Source organism: Myodes glareolus, chromosome X, assembly GCF_982192425.1.
Source record: "Myodes glareolus chromosome X, mMyoGla1.1, whole genome shotgun sequence".
Classification (NCBI taxonomy): Eukaryota; Metazoa; Chordata; class Mammalia; order Rodentia; family Cricetidae; genus Myodes; species Myodes glareolus.
In genome coordinates, this window is record NC_142053.1 from 108,930,570 (window position 1) to 108,945,631 (window position 15,062).

At 41.3% G+C, this 15,062-nt stretch overlaps 1 protein-coding gene across 1 annotated transcript in view; it reads left to right on the forward strand.

Annotated features, from left to right (window-relative positions):
• The first annotated feature begins 1,075 nt into the window (after positions 1–1,075).
• Frmpd4 (FERM and PDZ domain containing 4) overlaps positions 1,076–15,062 on the forward strand; it is a 930,349-nt gene continuing 916,362 nt past the window's right edge. Inside the window, exon 1 of the mRNA XM_085684903.2 lies at positions 1,076–1,194. The gene's annotated coding sequence lies outside the window, so the exon portion shown is untranslated. The remainder of the gene's footprint in view (positions 1,195–15,062) is intronic.

Below are 15,062 nucleotides of genomic sequence, written 5' to 3' on the forward strand. Positions count from 1 at the left end.
ACTCTTGACAGCCAGCCCTGTCTTCCACTCAGTTCCCAATGAATAAAGATGTTTGCTGAAACACACACCTTAATTAGCCTTTTACTAAGCCTTTGTGGCTCCTGTTGAGGTTAATCTGCATGTAGGACCTTGCAATTGGTTGCCTTGGCTATCAGAGTAATGTCAAAGCCTTAAGCTATGACTTTGCTGCAGCTCTGAAAAGGAGACAATAGGCTGCCAGGCAGAAGAAGGGGAAGATGAATTTCCATAAAGGCTATGTAGTCTTGGCAAATGGCATACATCACATAGGGCTGTGAAAGCATCATCTATGGAGATAACTGCAAAAAAAAAAAAGAAAAAAAGAAAGAAAGCTACTATTTGGAATGCTAGCAGGAGTGAAGGAATTAGGATGCAAGCATAGTGGAGCCTTGTTGCAGAGGGAGGGCATGGAAAGGCATTGTCCTGACAAAGTAAAAGGATTGTGGTCAGACACCGGGAAGGGCAAAGTCAGAAGACAACTGAGGGGCACCAGAGCCAAGGAGAGAAAATTGAGAAAGAATGCGGTGAAGGGGGGGAGGGGATTGTTTGCTCCTTCCTGAGCATTTAGCAAATGAAAGGGTAGTCAGGTCCTTACAGGCAAAGCTAACCTGCCAGGTGTTCTGGAAGCATTTTTTAGAGAACTGGGTCTGTTTTTCCAGTGTGACTTCCTTTCAGTTGCTTTTCCATTAAGAACAAAGACGCATTCCAATATCGATGTGTAATGGACACAGTCCACTGACCTTTTAACTCTTCGATTTGTTGGCAATTCTTGACTTCTGATTATGGAAAAAATGTTTTTCTCTGCAGCAAAAATAGACCTTTCTCTAGTAAATGTGGGAGAAAAGCCCATATAACTTTTCCTTGTCAGGCGCGTCATAAAGTTAGTAATTATTTAAATGGAGGGTAGTAGAGATAGAGACATCAGAAAAACATCCATTTGTGATGTTCTTGTGCAACAAATCTTGCAAATGAGTAAATACATGATAGTGCTACTAAAATGTGTAATGTTTTGTTCACAGATCATGAAAAGCAAGTATTATTTGTTTTATAGGCATATGGAAAAGAAATGAAGAGGAAAAAAGCAATCATTTAATGACCTGGCTATAAGTTACAGAGTGAAATCTAATACACAATTCGAAACCCTGACCTATTTCATCAGCATTTTTGGAAATACAGGTGAGTGTTTTTATTCATCTTCCAGGTTGGCCTGCTGACTGTGAAACAAACAGTGGCCAAGGCAACGGTGCCACTTTAACTTAAAAATTGATGGGAGTTGTCTCACAAATGTTAGTAAACTCGTGTTATTTTCTTATTCCCGAACATATGTGAACTGATGTGGTAAAGCATGAAGGGCTGGGAGTCTAGATCAGATGGTAGTGCATCCCTATCATACACAAAGCCCTGGGATTGATTTTAGGCACTATATAAACCAGATGTGGTGGCGCATGCCTGTAATAGAGGTGGAGGTGGGAGGAACAGAAGCTCAAGGACATCCTCAGCTATATAATGAGTTTAAGGACAAACGCTGCCTCAAAAAATAAATAGGTGCTAAAGATCAACTACTGGCACCCACATCTAGTGGCTCCCAGGCACCTGTAAGCCCAGATCTTAGTGACCCTACTCATTTGACCTCCACGAGCGTGTGCAGCACACACAGACACATGCACAACACACACAAGCATGTGTATAACACACACACTCACATAGTTGCAAATAATAAAATAAATACTTTTAACATATTTATTTATTCAATTTTATTTCATGTGTGTGTGCCTGAGTGTATGTATGTGGAGCACGTCCATGCAGAAGCCCTCAGAGGTGTGAAGAAGGCATTGTATCCCGTGAAACTGGAGTCACAAGATGGGTGCTCGGATCCCAATCTGGGTCTTCTACTAGAGTAGTGATTACTCTTAACTGCCAAGCCAACTCTCCAACACATGAGATAAATCTTTTGAAAATGAAGAAAATGTCAAGATATTGAGTTTTAAAGATGATTATTTTTTTATTGACAGTTTATGCGCCGAACACCATGCATTCTACCGAATAGCCAGAAAGTCTGTGAGCTGAGTAGAGTGTAGGTTTTGATGGCAGGGCAGGCTGAGGGAAGCAGAAAAGAAGAAAACCCATACTGGCTGCTCTGTTTCTGCTTGACTGTTTAAGGGTAGTTATAGAAAGACTAAAGACAGAAAGAAAGAGAGGCTTGTTCTGGCCTTAGGAGGAGCATGTTTATTCGCTGTGAGTGGGCATCGTTCTTACCCATGTGTGTGAATGGCCAAATGACTACAGAAGATGGGCCATGGCCTCCAATAGAGTCAGAAATGAGTACACAAAGGGAGGTGGGAAGCACAGTAGTTCAGCAGGAAACTTTCATCCCTAGCTCTGAAAGTAGGTGAAAATGCACTGCAGGGATTCGAACTGTTTTCTGCTGAGGAAGGTCTTGGTTGGAGGGTTTAGTTCTGGGCCCTTGAAGGGCGGTCCTTAAGTCGTGTAGCAGGTGTGAGGTCTTAACTTGGACGGCCATGACAATCAGACCATTACCATTCTGTATTCCTGAAGAGACTTGGAAAATAATTATCAGTGGGCTAAAAAGCAGATGATTTGGTTACAGAATAAATCAGAGATTTTTTTGGGGGGGGGGGTTGAAGAATATGGAAGAATAGAGACAGAAAAAACAGAGTGGACAGTGACTAGTCCCATTGCCAGAAATGTTGCTTCAAAATTAACAAGAGTAACAGGGCATCAAAGGAAGGGAAGAGGAGAAAATAGAGAACCAATGTTAAGAATTGTATCTGGCCTTGGATGAAAGGGATGAAGGTTCCTTTTAGGCATTTTCTCCACTGCATCTAAAGGCCTTTTTGTAGATGTATCAGGAACAAACAGAGCTGTTGTAAGGTGCGAGCTATTAGGAGAGCGTGCATGGAACGTCTTATTTGGGTATAGGGTGAAGTTCTGTAAGTAAAACATTTAAAATACAGAGTAAAAACAAGCATAAGAATGATAAGGAAGAAAGAATGAATAAAGGGAGGAGCCAGAATGGGAGGGAACCAAAAAAAATTTTTTGTCCAGTGTCTACATGTTTAGGCCCCATTTCAAACCTAGGATTTGTTGGCATAGAAGCAGCATTGTTTGAGCAGGTCACAAATCCCATCCTTAGCAGCAGTCAGAGGAAGCCCTTTGAACATTTGGAATGCTACAGCAGTCAAAGAATTGAGGTGGTCCTGAAGGAAGTTGTACTGAACCGAACTCATGAGACATAGACATTGATTGATGCAAAGTTTCACTCCAACTGTTTTAGTTCTAAATCCCCAAACCAATACCTAGAGTGGCAAGAAGAGGGATGAATTAGATGGCCCATGACCTGCCCACTAGTCACTGTTCAGAGGTCACCTGAACTGCTTTTAAGGATTTTGGGCATCAATCTTTAGTGTAACCTCCTCATCGCTGACGAAAAGGCAATGAAGGCAGCAGTAGAGTGCCTCAGGAGAGGTTCGAGCCAAGGGGCCATGATAAAACTTAACACTTGACAAAGATCCAGAACATAAGTCAGGAGGTAATTGAAATGTTTCTGCACCCCGATAAGCCTCTCCACTGGCACAATGATCGGAATCAGATCAAATCAAACTGAAATAGAAAAAGCCCAGGTTTAATGGATACCAATCCTCCTGGATGGCTTTCCAGCCTCCCAGAGAGGAGCTGGGAAGGAAGACCAAAAAAAAAAAAAAATCATGTGCTTTTCTCTGGGGGACAGTTTAAATACCCCGTGGGAGTGGTTTTGAGTATCTCTGGGAGGGATCACCATTTGGTGGGCTATCGGGGTGGAGTCTGGACTGAGGCAACCCCCAGGGGATGGGGCTTGGGTTGGAACTTCCACCCGAACATTCCAGACTCTTTGGGTGTTGTTGTTTAATGTTGACATGTTCCCTGGCAGGCTCGCAGAGCAGCCGCTGGTCCGACAAGGACAGCTGTGGGTCCCTGCAAGATCCCCAGGGTGGCAGGCTGCTGCCAGAGGGGTGCAGGTTCCCTGCAGCAAGCGGCAGAGCTAGTCCCACCATGCGTCCCGGAGAGCAGGCGGGTGGGTGCAGTGGACGGTGGAGTAAATAGACATAAGGCTAAACATAAGGCTAAACATTTATTACTTAAAGAAGAGGCAGAGAGACAGAGAGACAGAGACAGAGAGACATAGAGACATAAAAACATAGAGACAGAGGAGACACGTGTGCACACACCGAGAGAGAGAGAGAGAGAGAGAGAGAGAGAGAGAGACAGAGACAGAGACAGAGAGACAGAGAGAGAGAGAGAGAGAGAGAAGAGAGAGAGAGAGAGGGACAGAAGAGATTAAGATGGTGACCAGGAGGTCAGAAGTGGCTGGAAGTGGGCGTGGCTTCCCCTTAAAGGGACCAGACCAAAAGGAATAACATTGGGTATATGGATGCCAGGGGCTAGGGTGTGGCTTCCATCCAAACATTCCAGACTCTTTGGGTATAGGGGTGCTGGTTCAAGTCTAGCTGCTTCCTGTGGGCATAAGGCGATGAGGGGGAGGGGAGAGTTGGGAGTGGGTGGACTCATGCTCAGCGGGAGGTGTGGGTGGAGAGGCATCTGGTTAATTGCCATCCTGGAGACCTCAGGCATCTGTTCCTAGAGGGAGATGAGAAGGCAGGTTGCTAGGAGAAAAAACTAGATTGTCATTACTGGCCCTATGAATGGGGCTAGCCAATGGGAAGGATGATTAACTGCCAGAAAGAATGGGATGGAGAAGTGCCCTGGTTGTACAGAAGAGGCAAGGGTGTATGAGTGAGATGCGAGCAGATATGCCCTTTAAAACCAGATTTCAGGTGCTGGGTAGGTCCCCATTTGAGGTGGGAGAGGCGGTACCAATGGTGAAGTCCAAGGAGGTGGTGCAGGTGCTGGCATTATCTGGAGGGCCCTCTGTAAGTTGGTCTTGACCCAGATAGGAGTGACCTGTAAAATATGCCTGAAAATGGATGGGGTCAAAATAGGCTCTAGAGACTGTTAATTTTCACCAGACCAGAGTTCAGATACAGCAACAGAACTACTCAAGATAACTTTCACAGGTTATTTAAACTGCCCCCCAGAGAACAAACATGTGGTTTTCTGGTCTTCCTTTCCTGTCTCCTCTCTGCGGGACTGAAAACCACCCGGGAGCGTTTGCATGCATTAAACCTAGGTTTTGTCTAATTCAGTTTGATTTGGTCTGATTTGTATTATTGTGCCAGTGGAGATGTTTATGGAGTGCAGAAACTTTTCACTATTTGACCAAAAGTATTAGTCAGGGTTCTATAGAGGAAAAGAGCCTATGGAATGAATCTCTATGTAAATAGAGATAAGGGTGTAAATAGAAAGAAGGGAACTTACTGGAATGGCATACAAGCTATGGTCTGGCTAATTCAACAACAGCAGCCTATAAACAGAAGGTCCAAGAATCTGATAGTTATTCAGTCTATGATGCAGATGTCATAGCAAAAGGCTATGGCATTAGGTTAAAAGAGATGGACATTTTAGAAGACAGTTAAAGGAGATTGGAAACTTTGAACCTCTGAAGATACATCTGAAATTTGTTAACTCTGAACTGTGAAGCCTATGAAAGAGGCATACCTGTCTGTATTTTTATCAGGAAATTTAACAAATGAAGTAATGAGTTACCAGTACCTTTAAGTCATCAAGTGACATCAGACAGATCTGAGAGGGATAAATAAATGATCAGACGTGAGACAGCTTTTTCCAGCTCTGCAGGCAATCCCAAGTGTCTCCTTAGTCTTTGGCAAATATCAGTCTTAGAAGCAGTACTAGCTTTCAGCTGATAAGGCCTGACAGATTTTCCTGTGGGGGTAGGGTTCTGTCTACCTGTCTTGGCAGGATGAGACGATCAATCTCCCAGTATAGTGTCCAGGAAGCTGATGAGGTAGAAGTCGGCTTTTTGCTGTGTGGGTGACTTTGCCATATCCAAAGGCAAGCCTCCAGGCAGAAGGTCTTCTGCAACATCCATCTTCTTGGAAGAGCTATAGGATGCTGCAGGAGCTGGCACGTCTCTCTATCATAAGAAGCTCTTTTGTAAATGCCATACTCTCAGATCTGTGAAGGCACTTGAGAATCAGAGTACCATTACCTGTCAGGTATATCTAAATTAGAGATAAAAGCTGAATTTAGACATATAGTTTACCCAATCAGTTTCAGTTTACCAATGTCAGTAGAGGCAAGAAGATTAGAAGGAACATTTTTGTAAACCAAAGAATATTGGAGGCAGAATGTCTCCTTGGTAGATTCAGCACAGGGGCACTCTTACCAAAGATGGCACTGAGGTTTCTGCTTTGACCTCAGCCAAAAATGATGGGTAGCCATGTGTTTGCATTTTTTCCAGAGCTGTTGTAATCTGGGGTTACAAGTTTTACAGATTTTAAAACAAGCACACATATACACAGAGACGTAAAACAAGCATACCGTGGCCACATTATTTACACATATATATTAACAGACAGACAAACAATTTTTTTTCAGGAAACTATGTCAGTTGACCAACTTAAAAATCCTGGGGTAGTCTGCAGAAGCCGGGCAAGTACACAGGTGTCCCATTGAGTACTGGATCAGCAGATGCTGTAAGGGAGACCAGAAACATAAGGACGGAACACCAATGCAGCTCAGAGTGGGAGGACAGGGGGAATGAATCTGTTGCAGGGAGAATCCCAGTGTGACCAGATGACGTGCCAAGAATGCAGACAAATGGCAAACAGCTAGAGGATTAGGAAGGGGAATGAGGAGGTGGGGAGGGAGCACAGGATCCAGAAACCATGGACTATGGGGGTTTGTTTACTTGTTGCCACGCAGGCAAAAAAAAAAATAGGCATCAAGGAATTACTGGTGTCAGATAGCCCCAATTTACAAAGATTTTCTAAAAAGGAGCCCAAGGGCATTTGTGGATCATGCCTCGAATTGTAGGTATCCATTTTGCAAGTCTATGCCTGACCAAAGCCTAGACTTTGGTCACAAAAACAGAGCCGTGGGAGAAATTTCCACAAACAGAACATCTCCTGAAAAAGGGATACCACAGGACAAGGCAGGTCCTTGTCCCGGCAACAAGTCAGGAGCCTGGCTTGGTTGTGTATTTTGCAGGATAGCCCAAAAATCACAGGAGGCCTTGGACCTCAAAAAGCAATAACTTGAAAATTGGAACTGACACAGATGTAGCCAATTTTAGCCTGGCAGAGAGCAGGTGTGAGGGAGGGTGTTTTCTCACCGTTTCTGCCCTTGGCCAGTGGGAGAAAGAGCTTCTCGGTGGAACCTCCAGACGAAAAGTTTCTGCACCCCGATAAGCATCTCTGCAGAGGCAATAATCCGAATCAGACCAAATCAAACCAAATTAGAAAAAGCCCAGATTTAATGGATCCCAATGCTCCTGGATGGCTTTCCAGCCCCAAAGAGAGGAGCTAGGGAAGGAAGACCTGAAAACCATGTGTTTTTTTTCTCAGGGTGGGGGTAGTTTAAATACCCTGTAGAAGTGATCTTGAGCTTCTCTGAGGAGGGATCATAATTTGGTGGGCTTTCGGGGTGGAGTCTGGACTGAGGCAACTCCCAGGGGAGGGGGCTTAGGGTAGAATTTCCACTGAACATCCCAGACCTTTTGGATATATAGATGACAGGGGCTGGGATGTGGCTTCTATCCAAACAATAATAACTACAGCTTTGTGGGAAACATTAAGAGACGAAGTTATACGCAGAAAACTTTTGCATCAAGATTAATGTCAATCACTATACCATATAGTTAAAAGCAATTGTACAACTGGCTTGGGCATACACGAGTTCCATAGAAGGATAAGGTGACTTTAATTAGCTGTTTGTTTATATTAGACTTTTGCATAAGGAATAAGCAGCCAGAAGCTCTGTAAAGAAGTCTGTAAAGTAAACATCAAGGAATGAATCTGAACAGAAAACATGTGATATTCCTTGCTTCCACATATAATAAACTTTCCATATTTGTTTGAAATATTAACAATGCCAGCTATTATTTAATGAACAAAAATAGAGTATCTCAAGCAAAATACAACTTTTGGTTAGAAACAATTTGATAAGGTAAAATTTTAAAAATTGGCACCTTAAATAACCATTTCTAGTCATTGAAAACGTGACAATGAATATTTTTCTTAGTGTCAAATTGTTGTACCTGTAGTGCAAGAGACAATTTAATTCTAAGTTGTATTTCTGAACAGTAAATAATTTTCAATTTCCAATTAAAAAGAAATATATTCCCAGAAACATTGGCTGCTTCGTCAAGAGGAAATGATTCATTTTACAAAATTGGCACTGAATCACCAGAAGAACTTTTTAAATTAACCCTATTAAGGAATCTTTGATAAATCTCTACATTTGCATTCTGTACACACAACTCGCAGCTGAAGCATGAAAGTAGCCAGTCATGTTAAATCTGTAATAACAAGAACCTTCCATCTAACATAGACTGAATTGACAAAGAGATCTACAGCCAACTCTTTGCTTTTCCTGCCCATGGACACATTTCTAGGCCACTATATACTGACAGCAGTAAGCGTATGACTTAAGAGCTTTTCATTTTTAATCAAAGATTGCTTATTTAGAGGCAAAATTTATAAAGTGAGATAACCAAATTAAATGGGTTCTAACATCTAAGGACTTTTGGGATTTCGTCGAAAACATCCACAAGCATCTCTGTCAAAACCTGTGTACTCCTTGTTGGCTTCAAGGGGAGAACACAAACGTGACAACTATATCTGTGTAGAGACTAGATGATATTCTTAAAGTACCACAGGCAAGCCTGGGCTGCAAAAAATCTCCTTCCTTTAAGTCAGCCCTTAATAAAGAATCTAGGTCTTGAGATATCACTTAACAGAATCATTTGTTGACTCTACAGATACAAAACTAAGGTCCAAGATACCAACTGGATATTCTGAAGAACTTTCCAAAGCTGTGAGTTTGATGACAGAGTATCTAGCATCCTCTTTTAATGGGGGAACTTGGCTGGTTAAGGTATAGACCCTGCAATTAACTTTTGCTAAGAGGAAGAACTGAATGTCAAGGCAAAGGGTATAGCCAATTGAACTAGCATGCAGGCCCTGTACCTGTTGGATAGGAAGCTTATGTACACACTTCTTCTGTTCACAGCATTCTCATCAATCAGTTTAGCAAACATCGAGAAGCAGAGTAATAGCTATTTGTCTATCTGTTGTTTGAGACATGTAGGATGTGGTTGTAGACTCTGAGATTCTTCATTGGGCAAGAGAATCCATCTCCCTGTTCTGTGAGACAAGTGGAGTGATTCATCTTTTCTGTAGGTAAGGGGAAAGTTTGTCTGGTTTGGCCTACAAACAAGTTTGTGTGGTCTGGCCCACACAATCAGAGGCAGTAGCAGTAGCCTTCTGCTGGGTCTTATTTCCCATGAATACTTCTCCTGTAATGAGACTAACAAGCAACTTACTCTGATGGGTTGGTGCCCCACTCAATGGTACTTGTACTGCAATTCAAGGGAACTATTTGAGCCTGAGGTTTCCTGCAATGCAAATGCATTGCAAAATTCACCTATTTACTCAAGCATTCAGTATTTTATAACAAATCTTTATATACCTGATTTTGACCATTATTTTACATTAAACAAGCTTCAAGTTTACTTTAATTTGTTTTGACTTACTTGTTTCAAGCTTAACTGTGGCAATATTTATAGAATATTGTATGATGGGAATGAAGAGAAGACGCTATGTTGGGGGATAAGAATTGGTCTCTCCCTCCAAGCTAGTTTTTCTCTGTAAAAAAATAACGTTTGTATTTAGCATGACTGACCATTGATTTGTATATCCTAATTAATCTCTAATAGTTTATAAATAGCAAACTATTTTATGAGATTAGAATTTTTTAGTTTTATTCCTATTAAGTTTGAGTCTTAAAAATTATGATTCTTAAATTAAAGGTACTTTAGTACTAAAATAAGCTTTAAACCATAAATATAGTCCACAGACTGAGCTTTTTTAATGCTCCATTATAAAATGCCACTTTTTATATGACTCAGTTTATCCAAATAGCTAAAGTTGAACAAAGATAGCAAAAATATCATAGGTTTTGTATGACCCAGTTTTAAAACAAATCACCTTGGAAGCTTGGTCTTCCCCTTAGTCCCAAAAAGGGAATACATTGATAAATAGAGGGATACCATGTAATCACGTTGACTAAGATCATAGTGGCATACTTCCATCCGGATGATGTCATCAGTCAAGATGGTAGCAAGCAACAAGGTTGTTATTTACTTCAAGTGTGCCTAGGTCATCAGCCAAGGTGGTGGCAAGCCACAAGGTACTCCAAGATGAATCCATCAGGCACATATACAAGAGCTAAATTCAAGTTACACACAAGCACGATATAGCAAATTAAGATTTCCTATGTATAAGTTATTTGTAACTATCAACCCTTTCTATTTGAAGTTTTAGTCTAACTTCTTGTTACAGATTTTACAATTCTATTAATTCACAGTCAATGAACTTAGAAATCCTAAAATACAGAACATTAACTTGAACAAAAGATAGTAAGCTTTTAAAAGCTTTAAAGATAGTAAACAAAACCTAAAAAGTGGGGAGGTGGATTTAGAGAATTAGACACCATGCTGTGTGTAACCTTTATGGGAAATAGTTTGATTTTTAGTTGTTCAGTTGTTCTCAAGCGCAAAGCATCTTTTCTTATTTTGCTACATAGTTCAAAGCAGGCCTGGAATATATGAAAACCTATCTCAAAAAATTAAATTATATATTAATTGTGTGGAGTGATGTTGCTGGGGACATAAGCATGTTCCCTTTTGCTCTTTCTTAGTTTTGTTAATAAAAAAATTTAGAAGTGGACTTCAAAAGAATCCCCAGGACAATTTTATTAGTGTTTGAGAGAAAATCAACCAAGAATGCAAGCTGTAAATCTCGGTAGCTCAGCACAGGGGGATGAATCTTCCCTCTCCTTAGCATGTTTCTGGGTGAATCAGATTTCCCGGGTATGGGGTGTGGGGAGGAACTACCATCAAAGTGATTGACAGATCTAGCTGGATTAACTCAAAAGGAAAAGACAATGGCATGCAATGTTTTGATTAGTTTAGAATGTCAGGTCTCCACCCAAGGTGAGAAGTAGAGCTGACTCTATTCTTTTCACCTGGAGGAAGTAGATTTGCCTGAACAGGCTCCAGCAAAGTACCTTCATTTTTTAGATGGCAATTTAAATTCTTTGGCTGGACAAAGTTGATGTTTACCTTTCAAGTGTTATCGGGAAATGTGGGGTGGGAGTGTGGGTGCAAAGCCTCAAATACCTCCAAGACTACAGTAATATCGGCTCCCCTGCCACAGGCAGAGGACTTTTCCTGAGTTGTTTTGTACCTTCTACCTTGCTGGGGGAAGAGTCTCTCGTTCCTTCTGCTGCTCAACATAATCCAGGGGAATAAACTGACGACATAAGCACTCCATGGTATGGCGAAGGGGAAGGGTTTTTATTATAGATAAGAGAGAGAGAAAACTGCATCTGAAAGAGTCCAGAGCAGAGAGAAAAAGTAGTCAACTGAGCCCAATAAAGAGAAGCAGGAACAGAATAGGGAGATAGAGGGACATAGAGGGAGAGGGAGCATAAACGACCAGGAGGAGCAGGAAGAGAGACTCAGAGAGACAGGGACTGAGAGAGACAGAGAAAGAGAATGGGAAACAGCCAAAATAGCAATGAAAATGAGTAGCTGGGGCATAGGGAAGGCTGTGCACTAGCGAAGTTTAGGGTAGAGGCTGAGGTAAGAAAAGCAAGGATGCTAGCGTAGACTTTGGGACATGTAAGAGGTACCTGTGATACTGACAGGTGGAGGCCAGCAGGTGCTTTGTTATGTTGATACACACAACAGATAACTATTTGATCTTCCCCCCTCGTTTGTTTTTTTTTCTTCTCTTTTTGAAATTTGGAAAAATGGAGGTTCCTTTGGACCTGACACTAGGCTAATGTGTATCCCAAAGAAGGGAGAAAAAGACCACTGACTCCAATCATTATGACCAAATTGATTAAAACAAGCAATTAATTAAAGCAATCTTTTTATTCCTATCCACAGACTGCCTACCCCAAAGGCAGGGTAAAGAGGGCAGCACTGGCTATGAGGCAGACAAGGCATTAGAGCTCAGGGGTGGGGTTTTTCAGGTGGGGGATTTGGTGGGCAAAATAGGTGGGGCTACAGGAGCAGAACATGACAGAACAAGTTAGTCCTAGCGACCTAGCGAGCTCCTGAAACAAAGACATGGTTGCAAGGTGGACATAACAAGGTAGTCATCATCAGAACAAGGAAGTCAGCCATAGGTGATCATATAACCGTTTGGAACAAAAGCAAGCTTTTAAGATGGTTATAACCAACTATTTGAAACAAAGATGTAGTTGTCGTTTGTGGAACAGGCAGTACAGAACCATGTATAGTTAAGGTTACAGGTGGGGCACAGCCTGATACTTGAGGAACAGAGGTTTAATGATAAACAGGAACGAGCCCTGTTTGTCTTTACTATAAGACGGCTTGGACGCTTAAGCTTAAGGTAGACTTGTTATTCACTAACTCAACAAGTTTCTGGATGATTCTTCTATCTCTGCCTCCCATCTCACAATATAAGAACTGGAATTGCAGATGTGATCCATTACTTCTGGCTTTTTATGTGAGTTCCAGGGATTGAATTCAGATGATCAGGCTTGTATAGTAATAGGCACTTGTACCCACTGAGGCATCACCCCTGTATCCAACCTTGAACCTTGTCCTGCCTCCATTTCCCAAGTACTGGAATTACGGGTGTAGATCACCTCAACTTCTTTTGTGGCTTTATTATACAGCCCAGGACTTCCTTCATGCTAGACAAGCATCAACTGAACTACATCTCCAGCACCAATCAGCTGTTTAAAAGCTAATTAACCTCTTGCTAGCATAAGGTGATTTGACCACTTTCTTCCTCCTCACTTCTTGGAATGTCAGATTTTCCCAGGTTTTAGTTTAGGGATGTGGAACTTTTCTGTGAGTTGGTTGAAGTTGGTCTCGTGAGGCCTCTTATGGTAGCTCCGTCCAAATCAATGGATTCTCATGTGTTTTACTTAATAGACTTCGGGTGAGAAAACTCTGAGACCAATGTATTTAGATGGAAGTATGAGAAACTAGAAGCAGAATTCCTTTATGTGGAGTCCTAGAAGTCTACAACCACTAGAGATCCAGGCTAGATGTTTTATGACCTTTCAGAATCTTATCTACACATTAACTCAGTAAGAAAAGTGGCAGAGTGAGTTATGGGTCTAGGCCAGTTGTCAAGCATTTGCCGAGCATGTGCAAAGCCCTGGCATCTTCTATTGCTAGTCTTGTAAATAAACAAAAAAAAGCCATAACAACAACAGAATAATAGAAGCAGCATGTCCTTGTGTATCTGCAATTATATATCTTTATAAATTGTACGTCTCTAGTACTGAGTTAATATATTACAAGATCTGAAAAAAAAGGTTGCTTTTGAGGGGGCAGGGGGTTTGGAAAAACATTTAAAATAAGCTAATAAGGTTCAAGCTTTGTAAGGTGAAGAAATGAATGTTACATTAGTTTTTAATATTACTAAGAAGTATTGTAGTGGTTTATTTCCGTAGTCTCAAGGTTTAGTTTTTAAAATATATTTCAAGTTGTCGTGACTTTCTACTACCATTAGCCAAGTTCTAAGGGAGAAATACATTTTTGTGGTTAAATTAGTGGTTGGCAGTAATGGATATTAAACCATTTTACTGTCTTAATTCTTTTGTGTGTATGTGTATGTCTTGTTTCTCTAAACCACAGTGATATTTTAGTGGATTATAGTATTAATAATTAATATTTTAAAAATAAAGTGAAAGATCAAATGTTATAGTATATTTCTAATGAGTATTGCTTCAAGAAGTGCTTACTACAGTTATAGGTCTTTATCTCAGTATATATTTACATATTTACATATTAAATTATATCATGAAATGCTAGGAACACTGGAAAGAGCTAGGTGTGGTGGCACACACCTCTAAGGCTAGCATGCAGGAAGCAGAGGCAAGAAAGTCTTTGTAAGTTTGAGGCTATTCCAATCTACATAGTGAGTTCCAGGCCAGTCAAAGCTGTGGAGCAAGGCCCTGTCTCAAAAAGAAACCACCGGGTGGTGGTGGTGCATGCCTTTAATCCCAGCACTCGGAGGCAGAGGCAGGCAGATCTCTATGAGTTTAAGGCTAGGCTGGTCTACAAGAGCTAGTTCCAGGACACGCTCCAAAGCTACAAAGAAATTCTGTCTCAAAAAGCAAAACCAACCAACCAACCAACCAACCAACCAAACAACAACAACAAAAAACCAAAAACAACAAAAAGAAACGACCACTACCACTACCTTTTAAAATTATAAGTGTCTTGGCCTTTTCCTTAGGACTTATAGCTGTTCGTTCTAGAAGGAGAAATAGAAATGGGCTCTTTTCTTGCTTTTCTTTGTGTTTGTCATTAATCAGCATTACTTTCAGTCCTTGATTTTTTTCATACAAAGCTGGTGTGTGTGTGTGTGTGTGTATGTGTATGTGTGTGTGTGTGTGTGTGTGTGTGTGTGTGCACGCCACATGCTCATGGTTTATGTTACACGGAGGATGGAGGTCAGAGAGGCCTCTTGCTTTCCTATGTATCTTTTGAGTTGTGCCTGACCTTTTTTGTGGGTTCGGGAGACGCTGCCCGTGCTCTCTCCACAGCCTTCACAGAGCTTTTAAAGACGTCTGACTTCTGCTTGGGGGTTCACTTAGTTACACCTAGAAAATGTAATCTGGACACTGATTCACAAAGACACACATCTAGGACAGACCCAAAATTTTGCAATACTCCCTCTTCATACTTCCCGGGAACACACGTCTTCCGTTATCTTTAGATATTCTAACTAACATAGCATGCCAGTGGCACTCTTTCTATGACCTCACTAGGAAAGCTGAATTTCTTTCTGTGTTTTCTCTTTTAGTTCTTTGTTAGACAAAATGCATTTTCGTCTTTCCCTCCATTGGGTTAT